The sequence below is a fragment of the Poecile atricapillus genome, chromosome Z (genome assembly GCF_030490865.1).
Source record: "Poecile atricapillus isolate bPoeAtr1 chromosome Z, bPoeAtr1.hap1, whole genome shotgun sequence".
Lineage (NCBI taxonomy): Eukaryota > Metazoa > Chordata > Aves > Passeriformes > Paridae > Poecile > Poecile atricapillus.
Window position 1 is genome coordinate 65582134 of NC_081289.1, and position 12028 is coordinate 65594161.

A 12028-nucleotide genomic window follows, 5' to 3' on the forward strand; every position below is an offset into this window, starting at 1 on the left:
GAGCTCTGATAACAGCAGCTCTGGGCAGCTGATATCAGGGAAACGGAAAACTATAACAAAAATAGTTTTCTTGTGAGAAACTCCATAAATTAACAGAAAGAAACTTCTATTTCTCTACAGAGACTGTAGAGAAAGACTCTTCTGTTTCTACAGAGACTGGTGAAAAGACTGTAGAAGGAATTGGGACTGTTTAAACCATCAAAGTTCTAAAGTTTTTGTCTCTGTTGTCATGTGAACAAAGGAATGGTGGGCAGTAAGAAATGAAAAGGTTTTTCTGTAAGTTTATTCTGGTGTTCTTATTATTGTAGTTTGTCAATAAACTTTCTTTATTCCTTTTAAGTTTTATGCCTGTTTGCTCTTGTTTTAATCCATATCTCACAGCAAGAAATAAGTAATTTTTTTTTCCCCTTTTGTTAATTACTGGTTTAAAACCACAACAACTGGCAACACAAGAAGAACAAGAGTTGTTCCTAGCTTGATGAGCCCAAGATGCCTCAAGTCATCAAGGCAGAGATGCCACCTACAATTAAGCACAAGACCAAGGGGTAGATTTAACCATAGATGGTGTTTCTCAGGTTATCAATGACTGTGAGACGTGTGCTACAATCAAGCAGACTAAGTGGTTGATTGATAGTTTAGTAGGCAGTACTCCAAATATAAGTATAGATAGGCCTGGCAGATTGACTACGTCACACTGCCTCAAACCAACCAAGGCAAGAACTATATGCTCACAATAGTAAAAGTCACCACTAGATGGCTGGAAACCTACCCTGTGCCTCACACCACTGCCCAGAACAGCATCCTAAGCCTTAAAAAACAAGTCCTTTGGAGGCATGGTGCCCCTGAGAAGATTATGTCCGACAACAGGACTCATTTCAAGAATAGCCTTACAAACATCTGGGCTAGAGAAAACAGTACTGAATGACTGTACCATGTGCCTTATCATGTCCACACCAGTGGCTGGGAAAGTTGAATGGTGCAATATCCTGATTAAAACCAGCTTCAAAGCACTGTGTGGGGAGACGTCCAAGAACTGAGAAATTAATTTAGCAAAAGCCACATAGTGAACACGCAGAGTTCCACTAAACAAAGCAAACCCTGCCCAATCTGAGCCTTGAGAACAACAGATACAGATAAAGTTCCATTTGGACATATGAGAAGTATGCTAAGAAAAAATTTAGGTTAATTCTGACTCTAGCAAAGACAATCCTATCTGTGGGGCTGTCTTCAGTCAGAGACCAGGTTGCACCTGGTGGGTGATGCAAAAAGATAGAGACCCAGTGCATACCTTAAGGGTACCTTTTTTTAAGGTGAACTACCCCTGACACTGTGCTTGCATCTATACCTGCATATAAATATGTATATATTTAAAGTAGTGAATGTTTGTATATAATTTAAAGGTTTAAAATTTGATATACCATGTTAGTATGAGAAAAATTCAGGGTGGATAATGTTAGTGCTTAAGTGTCTTTCCTTTCATTCCTTCTCACCTATAGAATTTTCCCCATAAATTGCAGAAAAACCTGACTGTTAGTACTTGCTAAGTGCTTGAGAAGATAAAAATTTAGCTAGACCAAGGAGAAAAAGAAGTAGGTAAAAAAGAAGGCAAAGGCAGCTGCTAGCTGGCTCACTTCTTCAGTTTCAAAGTAGAATTCACCATAACCCATAACCCAGAAGGATTATCAGTTTGTCTTCTTTTTCTTCTTCTTTTTCTTCTTCTTTTTCTTCTTCTTCGTCTTCTTCTTCCTCTTCTTCATCTTCATCTTCTTCTGATACATCTTGTCCAGCCTGGGATTTCTGCTCATTCCTGTTGTTCCAGCTAAGTGTTCCTCAGAGTCCTGCTGGGGTACCAAGGTCGACTCCCTGCAAAAATTTGTGATGCAAAAGCTCTCCTCCATCCTTTCCTGTCTCAGCCGAGAAGGCTGTCACAGAGTCCCTGGTTCTGTTTTGTTATTAATAAAGTTAATAGTTACTGTTATTTGTGTTATTGTTGTTTGTTTGCCTTATTTTATATACTAGAAAATAAATGTTATTCCTATCCCCATGTCTTTGCCTAAAAGCCTCTTAATTTCAAAATTATAATAATTCAGAGAGAGAGGGTTTACATTTTTCTTTCCAAAAAAAGCTCCTACCTTCCCTAACAAACACCTGTCTTTCAAAACAAGACACCTTTACAATACCAGCCTTTGTATAGGTTGTATACTCACCTAAATATATAGGTTATATATAACCTAGGAGAGTGTCTCCTTTGGTCTCCTAAAAATTTGCTTAAGCAGTGATAGTTTGGTGGTGTCTTGATGAATGCCCTAACTCTCTGAGGGCTACAGATATGTCAGATCTTGCAGCAGCTGTTAGATATTTCTTGGTCCTTTGAAAAAAGCTCTGGAATTAAACACTGTAGGCAAGGGAAAGCATTTTGTGGAGTTTTTTGTGATGGAAAACGAACAATTCTAATTTCAGTAAGGTAGTGTCATCAATGCTTTTTCAAAAATCTCCATTTTCTATCAAAAGTTCTAGCTTTCTGTACTGTTCTCATTAATAGCTGCAGACAAAATGATGGGATATTGGTCTTGAAAAAATTCCCTGGATGCAAGAGGCAGATAAAAGAATATACATATTTTTCAGATCAAAGCATTGGTTCTGTATGTACAGATATTCCATCCCTTACATCAGAGAGTGTCTCTTGAGATAGACATGCACGGTCAGATTTGTAAGTCTGTCCCTTCCCTTTTTACTAGTTCTTCTTACTCCAGCCTTTCTCCAGATGTCTTCTTGCTTTTTTAATCTCTTAGGTTTCCTTTGCTGATCTGATGTGTTTCCTCTTCAAATCTCAAGTCAATGCTGCTTTGCAGCTCCATGCCCCACAATCAGGTGTTTTCTCTTGCCAGCAAAAAGCTGCAGCCTCTGAGCATCAAAGGCTGGTCATCATGGACTGTGGAGTCTTAGGATGAGACCCTGAGCCCACAGAAGATATGTTAAAATTGAATGAAGGTCACATGGATTTTTTTCTGTAACTCTGCTCAAAGAGCTTCAGATTCTGCAAATGCTTTGAAACAGAAGGCTTTTGGAAAGTGGTTTTGAAAGGCTTGCACAGTAATGTTTTGATCTAATTGAGAAACTGAAGTAAATTCTGTTGCCAGTAAAATTTAACTCTAAATATTCAAAAGCAAGAGATCTTCCCAAATTACAAGGAACTCAATAATACTCTTGTCATAGGCTTTGTCAGCCCCATCTGAGCACCAGGAAGATATATTCCCTAATAAGGCCCTTCCCAGTGACAGATAAGTGCAGTCATCATTTGTGTCCTGTTCTCTAATCGCTTCCGTTTCATTAGTGGGCTGGAAAGACTTTAACCAGTCAAAAAGTGTCTAGCTTGTCCCTTCTCATAGAGGCCAGTGCTGCAGCCTGGCTGATCATCAGGGACCAGACTGAACACCCAGCTGTCTGGTGCAGAGACTAACTATTGCCATGACACCATGTCTGCCTTCACCTGAGCCATGGCAAGGTATTCTTGGGACAGAAGTAACAAAGGAATGTTAAACAGAGAGTGGTGCTTCTTCAAAGAAGGAAAATTTTATTACCAAAATGAGAAATAGTACTTTTTCCTTTGGTTGTATCAGCTAACTAACATTTTCAGAGATATAGTGGGAACCAACTTTTTGCTCCTGGCTAAAATAATTAATTTTGAAGTCTTGAAAGAGCAAGTGCATGAAACATGGAATTAATTTACTAAAAATAGATGGGCAGGACTTTTTTTTTTATATATACAAAAGCATTACTTCTTAGAAGAAATACCAAATAAAACTGCCTGTGAAAATGTAATCTAGTAAAGGTGTGTTAATGCATTTCCCTCCAGAATTATGGGACATCTCTCTGATAATATCTCTACACATGTTTAATAATTTTCTTAGATTTCACTTCTTCTGCCCTGTAACTAATGGTGGCTAACTAATGAACCATTTAGGGTAACATCCTGCCTGAGCCAGGAGCAGTTTCACTCACTGACATACCTGGATATCTGTAGAAGACAGACAACAAGAACGCTTCCTGGAGAAACATGGTTGTACCACACCCCATGGCTCAAGTAGTCAGGTTCATACAATCATGGAATTGTTAAAGTTTGACAAGAGTTCTTCGAGCCCAACCATAAAACCAGCACCACCATGTTACCACTAAATTATATTTCAGCTTGTTGCTTTTTCTTACTAATCCTGGCTGTCATTTCTCTGCCTCCAAAAATGCTACTGTGACCAGTCTGTTCTAAGTGGCAGGGTGTTTTTTTCACACTCAGTTTTTCATCCTCAGAGTTTCTAAAGATATTAGCACCATGCAAGGCTGACAGGATGAATTCCGACAAAAGATAATTGCACAAGTCCTTTGTTGCTGAGCCCTTTCAGTGCCCCAACACTCTCAGTTTCCATTTTGTTCAAATGTATGTGTCAAAGGTGCTGACCACACACAGGGAGAGGTGCTTGGCCAAAGCTGTTTTGAAGATTGGAACAAGTATGTTCTTACAGTTTTGGGGTTTTTTTAACAAAATGGAGGCAGATTGGATGGATGGATGGATGGATGGATGGATGGATGGATGGATGGATGGATGGATGGATGGATGGATGGATGATGGATGGATGGATGGATGGATGGATGGATGGATGATGGATGGATGATGGATGGATGATGGATGGATGGATGGATGGATGGATGGATGGATGGATGGATGGATGGATGGATGGATGATGGATAGATGATGGATGGATGGATGGATGGATGGATGGATGGATGGATGGATGGATGGATGATGGATGGATGATGGATGGATGGATGGATGGATGGATGATGGATGGATGGATGATGGATGGATGAAGGATGGATGAATGGATGGATGGATGGATGGATGGATGGATGGATGGATGGATGGATGGATGATGGATGGATGATGGATGGATGGATGGATGGATGATGGATGGATGGATGATGGATGGATGAAGGATGGATGAATGGATGGATGGATGGATGGATGGATGGATGGATGGATGGATGATGGATGGAAGATGGATGGATGGATGGATGGATGGATGGATGGATGGATGGATGGATGGATGGATGATGGATGATGGATGGATGATGGATGGATGATGGATGGATGGATGGATGGATGGATGATGGATGGATGGATGATGGATGGATGGATGGATGGATGGATGGATGGATGGATGGATGGATGATGGATGATGGATGGATGATGGATGGATGGATGGATGGATGGATGGATGGATGGATGGATGGATGAAGGATGGATGAATGGATGGATGGATGGATGGATGGATGGATGGATGGATGGATGATGGATGGATGGATGGATGATGGATGGAAGATGGATGGATGGATGGATGGATGGATGGATGGATGGATGGATGATGGATGGATGGATGGATGGATGGATGGATGAAGGATGGATGGATGGATGGATGGATGGATGGATGGATGGATGGATGAAGGATGGATGGATGAAGGATGGATGGATGAAGGATGGATGGATGGATGGATGGATGGATGGATGGATGGATGGATGGGTGGATGGATGGTGGAGGATGGATGGATGGATGGATGGATGGATGGATGGATGGATGATGGATGAATGATGGATGGATGGATGGATGGATGGATGGATGGATGGATGGATGGATGGACGGATGTTCCAAAGTGTATCTCAGGTAAGCTAATGCCTCCTATGAGGGACCAGAGTGGACATGCTGTAATCAGAGCAGCCCTGGGTGGTCCCACCGGGTTTGTGGAATCCATTCTGTATGATGGAGCCACACCTTCCTCCAATATAGGCATGAGTGCTGCAGAGGGAAGCTGACTACTCTGACAGCACTAGCACAGCTCTCTGTGGTCAGCACCATGCAGCTTGACATGGGACTGGGCTATATCTCAGCTAGACCCAGTACACAGATGTGATAGATTAGCACTCAAGGCAAAAAAAAAAAGGTAAGAAAACATCTAAGGAAGTTAAAGCTGCTGGGGGCTGATGGGAGTTTTTCTCCTGGCCAATAACTCGCCATTTCTGAGAACTGACAGTAGTTCTGACCATTGAAAAGTGAGATCAACCTGTGAACACCACCTTAAAACCTAAGCCCAGGAATTTCTTGCTCTCTTTGGTTTCTGGTTTTGAAAGGTGACAGAGCTCCAGGTGGCTCACGTCCCCTCCCCAGGCCATGTGGCCCAGGCGGGGGCTGGGCCTGCTGTGGTCCCTGGGCAGAGGATGGAGGCTGGAGAGCTTCCCCCCCAGGCTGGGACTGCTGCAGCCTCCCAGGAAACCTCTGGGGTGGCTGAAGATTTTCCCGGTGGGGGCGGCTCTAAGCGCCACTGAGCTGAAACCTGGCACCATGAACACTTGCTGCAGTTTGAGCCAGGTTTTAGCCCTTTCACTACCCAGATTAGACTTGCTGATTAATCCTTTTCCCAGAGAGAGGGGAAGAGAGAGCGATCAACATGTAAAGAGACAACATAAACTGTCAAAGACAGTGAAGAAAGAAATTAATCCTCAGATGGGGAGAAAATAAGGAGATACCTTAATAAACCGAAATATTCTTTTGTTAAAGCTATGGAGATGGACAATAATGTTCTGGAAAAACTCCTTTAGTTCATGAAAGAGTATTCTGGGGGGAATGGAATATTTCAAAGTGCAGATCTGAGCAAAAGTAATTCATTGATAAAGCTAAGTAAGTGGTGAAGTAGCTGTGATCCTATGAGATGCTGGAAGAGAAAAGGAAAGTGAGAGTTGTTGAAGATTTGTGGCCCTTAAGAGACAAAGAGAAAACTTCTGTTTCCAGAAATGATCATAAAGACAGATGAAGAGAAATTTTGCCTTTGAACAACTCAGCCTTAAAATGACACCCCTTGAATCATGGCCCACGAATACACTTCGGAGTGGTGTGAAATGGGAGGAAAGGACTGATGGCAGAGTTTTCCAGGCAGCTGGCATCAGAGAAATAGAAAGCCATGAGAAAATGGTTTTCTTGCGAAAAGCTCCATAGATTTAAAAAAGAGAACTTCTTTTTCTCTACAATGACTGATAAAGAGACTATAGCAAAGTTGCAACTTTTTTAACCATCAGGTTTTGTCTCTATGTTGTCAATTAAACAAGGGAATGGCTGGGTGGTGGGGAGAAAGGGTTTCTGGAGGTTTTATTCTGGTTTCTTGTTCTTGTAGTTTTGTTAATAAACTTTCTTTATTCCTTTTTTAAGTTTTAAGCCTGTTTTGCTCTTGTTCTAATCCATATCTCACAGCAAGAAATGAATAAATTTTCTAGTGATTTTTTAGCTAATGCTTTAAAACCACAACAACACAGCAACACCACTATTCCTGCAGAGGAAAAAACACACAAAACCCAGCAAAACTTCAAAGAACGGTGGTGCATATGTTTCCAACCAGAAATATAGGGAACATAGGGACAATTTTTTGCTTCTTCAGGCATCTCTTTTGGAAGAGCCTCTCCAGGGTGGGAGGACAGTGCCTGAGGCTTTGCATGGCTTTTAAGACATGTAGTCTCACAAAACAGAAATTTCTCAGTTTTGCCCAAGTACAATTTTTAACAAAATCCTTCGTCTGTAGCATTCTTGTGGATGTGAGTGGTCAAAGACTACACACACATACTCACACACACACACACACACACACACACACTTTAGGGTTATTTTATTAATTTATTTGTAGTCCTCCTTCATTATTCATAATCACTAGTGGAACTTAACATGGGTTAGAGGTGACCTTGGCAATGCTGAGGTAACAGCAGGACTTGGTGGTCTTAGAGGTCTTTTCCAAACTAAATGATTCTATTATATTATTCTGTTTCTAATGCTGCCAACTGATGATTCTTCATCCAGAAGCACAGATCTAGATTAATTTCTAGCTTTAATTAGAACCTGTCATTGTGCCATAATTTTGTTTGCTTGCTCAGGCTATTAGCCAGCTGAAGTGGGTCACAAACTTTTTCAGCGCATTGTGCTTTAGAACATCAATTTCACCCAAAGAGGAAGGTTTTAGCATATGTGTTCATTTTGAGAAAGTTCTGCTAAAGAAACTTTTAAAACATATTTTTAATTTTGGAATCTTTATTTTAAAACAAATCAGAGCAGCAGTTTGAGGTTTGGTTTGTTTTTTGGGGGAAAGAAGGGGCAGGGATTTGACAGTGTAGGAAGATCCCTTAGATCCATTTTAATGCTTGCCGTATTTTGAAGTGATACAAAGAAATGCAAAATAAACATATGTAAAAATGTTTTAGTTTCCCCATAAAATGTCACCTTTCTGGATCAATCACTCTGAATAGTAACTCTATAAATACTTATTTCACTCTGAATCAGAATGACAAATTTTGAAACCCTGGTGTTTCTCTTAAGATAGAAATTGTAGATTTTGCCTGTCTGGCTAGCAGCTTTCTACGCTCCACCTGCTGGGGTCCTTGTTCATATCAACAATGCTGATCAGGCCAGAGGGGAGCTGGTAAGGGGCTGCTTGAGTAAATATTTCTTCCACTTCAAATCAAACTGTTACTTTGCTATTTAAGTTTCCATGTTTCCATGTGTTGTCTCAAGATTTCCACTCTAAATGTATGATTTCCTGCAGCATTTTGCTGCTGCTGTGACCCCAATACAAGATACCAGGCTGATTCCCAGTCCTTGCTATGACTCTACCCCAAAGAGAAGTTTACATTGGAACACCAATGGCAAGAACTAAAGGAAAGCAATTTGACCAAATCAGAGGTACAAGCCCTGTAGCTTACAGTCTGACTTCACTGTGTTGTACATCCATCCAATTTAATGGCTGTGGGATCCACTGAGGTGGGGATGCTGACAGGCAAAACTTAACTCAGTGTTCCTGATAAGGGCTGCTGGCAGGCACCAGCAAATATGCCTCTCACAGGGACCAAAGGCAGCAGGCTGTCACTCTTGCAGCCCCTGGAGAGAGCCCTCCTCTCTGAGGGGCATCTTACACCTGCAGCCAGTACCTGTGTTTGCAACACCCACTGTCCCAATCAGGACATTGTCCTGATGTGTTGATATGGAGAGACCCAAGCCTCAGGAGGACACATGGCTGACAGTGTCATGGGGCAGAATAGGGCAGAAACTTGTGCATGACGAGAAAAAAACAGAAGGAGAGGATAAATTTTAAAAAGGTGGTTTTCAATGAGATGAACTCACTGCTGTGCATCACTCTAGGAAGCCCAGGAGAGTGTCTCTGTGGAAACTGATAGTGGTCAAATAAAAGATTTTCAGGCTTCAGGCACTAGCTTGAGTCTGTGGGAAAGTCAAGTACACAACTTTCTCACTCTGGCCTTGGAAATCGTAAGGAGGAATCCAAACAATCCTTGGAAGGTTGAAAAACCGTTAGCAGATGGTGTTCTTCTAACTTGTTATTTATTTGGAAATAACGGTCAAGGGGTGTTGTTCTAAATGTCCAATCACATTCATTGTACCAAAGTGCTGTATAAAAACGGTGTGTTTTTAATAAACCTTCTCTGTATGACCTCCAATGAAGGCTCGGAGTCTTGCATCATTATTTTGCTGTCCTGAATCTTAGCGATATATCTCCAGTAACTCTGATCTCCTGGGAAACACATTAAGTGGAAAAGTAAAATCAGCCTGAGTTTGACCTAAAGACTTGTGCTTATGCTGTGTGACCTTTTTTCTCACCAGGTTAGCACTTCTGTCCTGGTTCCAACCAGTGATGGGGAAGGCATAGGGATGAGAAAAATGCTGTTGGTCTGGAAGTCCACCTGCTAGTTGGCTGATACAGCTCCACTGGGAAGAGAAGCAACTTTCCAGTCCACCCATCACTAGCACCAGGGCTGGCTAGTGACATACTTACTGCTTCCCAAAGTAATTCCACCTGCCTGCTGAGAGAAGTGGTGACATCCATGGCAGGCAGTCTGGCTTAGTTAGTTCATGGATACCCTGGGACTGACAAGTAATTGATGGTTTCTTGCTTCAGTAAAATTTGGAAAAACAGGTAGAAGAAACATGGCTCTTTGCTATCCTCTGCTATCATACTCAGTCAAATCATTAACTTTACTCTCTCCCTTGCCTGCCTCCAGTTAGCCATTAATTTCAGGTGCTAAAAATGTAATTTAGTAAGTGCATGAGACCAAGAGGGAGAATGTAATTCACTCCCCTGCCTCTTATGGGACCTGTACATAAAGCAAATGAACCCAGACCTGCTGTTATATAAAAGTTGGTTTAGCAGGGGAAAAAAAATCAGTATAAGCAGACAACTGGCAAAGTCAACTGTCAAAAATACAAGCCCAAATAGACTCAGTCAAAGACACTCTATCTCCAGTTGAAAGGGCTAGGTATTTGTCAACTAGGTGTAATTAGTTTATGATGGAGTGATGCAGTGTCACAACATAATGCATGCAACAATGTGGCCTTGATATAAAACCCCCTTTCCTTCACCACAGTATCCCTTCTGCATCCTCAGATTTATGTAACATCTTGGCAATGGGCAAGAGAAATGAACAGTTAAAAGCTGACAGAAACGCTGCTGATGATACCTCCAGATTTAACCCAAAAAGAAGGAAAATCTATCGATGCCCATTCAACCTGAAACTCTAAGAAATCATTAGTAAGCCAAGTTCAATGATGATGACAAAAGAAATTTAGGGGTGAAATGGAATTATTGGCATTTGCTTAAATTTGCCAGTTTCAATAGCACAGGAGACAGATCTGTGCTGAAGAGCTTGCAAGAGGAAATATAGTTCAGGATATGTACCCAGTAGTGGGCTGACAACTGCTGAAGTGACATGTATTGACCAGTCCTCTCCTTGCATTGGCTGGGCTCAGCTCAGTTGGTCTTGGGTGCCTCCTGACCTGGAGTTAAATCTCTGTCCATCGTCTAGTTCATGTGCATGGGAAGGAGTAACCACCTCTTAAGATGTCTTGAGCCCAGGATGTCTGAGGCCTTCCAAGTCCCTTCTTGTCAGCAAACCTGCAGTGGGACCAATGCAATGCCTCCAAAACATGCTATTTGTCTCCTCAGACAAAATGCCATTATATCTGTTGGACAAAATTTTCACCATCCGTCTTATGATCAGGGAGGATGCTCTCATGCTTCTGGCTGAATGAGTGCATTGTTGCTGGCTTGGGTGGCCTCTATTACCCTTCTGCTGAAAAGTAAATGTAGAATAAGCGATGTTCAAATTCAACCCAAGTTTGATGCACACAGTGCTGTTTCCTTCCCTGTTACAGCATTACATGACCTTCCTTATGGATTGTTGTCCCCAGTAAAGCATCAAATCTCCCAAATCCTTATGAAATGTCAGGTTTCAGCTTTATTTTAAACTGGATTGTCCAGAATCTAAAGGATGGTCTGCTAATGCAGGCCTCCTTCTATAAAACCCTAAGCACAAAGAAATTCTGCCTGGTTTTAGTCTTTGTGATATAGTTTTGGTTTAAAATTTTTGGAGAGATTTTATTAGGTTTGTATTAAATAATGAAAAAGAGTATTACTTTCAAGTGACAGAGTCATCTAAGCCTGAGAAAGGATTGTACAGTCCTTCCTGTAAAAATAAACAAATGTGTGTCATTAACATTTCAATTTTAAAAAAATACTATCATCTTTTACGAACTCCTTCATGGTACAACTTTAATTTGTTGTTTAATTTTAATATGGTTTTTTTGGACCCCAGAAAATATGTTCCAGTGTTGTAAAGTCCCTTTGCTGACCATTACCATCTGTAACCAATCTGTCCCTCTCTTCATCCATTGATTTTATTTCAAGCATTGTGTCCTGGTTTAAAGGACAGGTGTCTGCCTTGGAATAGAAAATATGACCTCCTTTCCTACAAATTATTGTAACTTTGAAATGATGGGGCTGTCAGGCAAAGATACAGGAAAAGGAATAACAGTTCTTTACTAGAATACATACATATTTATATATATATATATATATATATATATATATATATATATAAACAAGGCAAACAAAAAACAACAGCAGCACCAACAAAGAAAACCAGACCCCCAGCCCC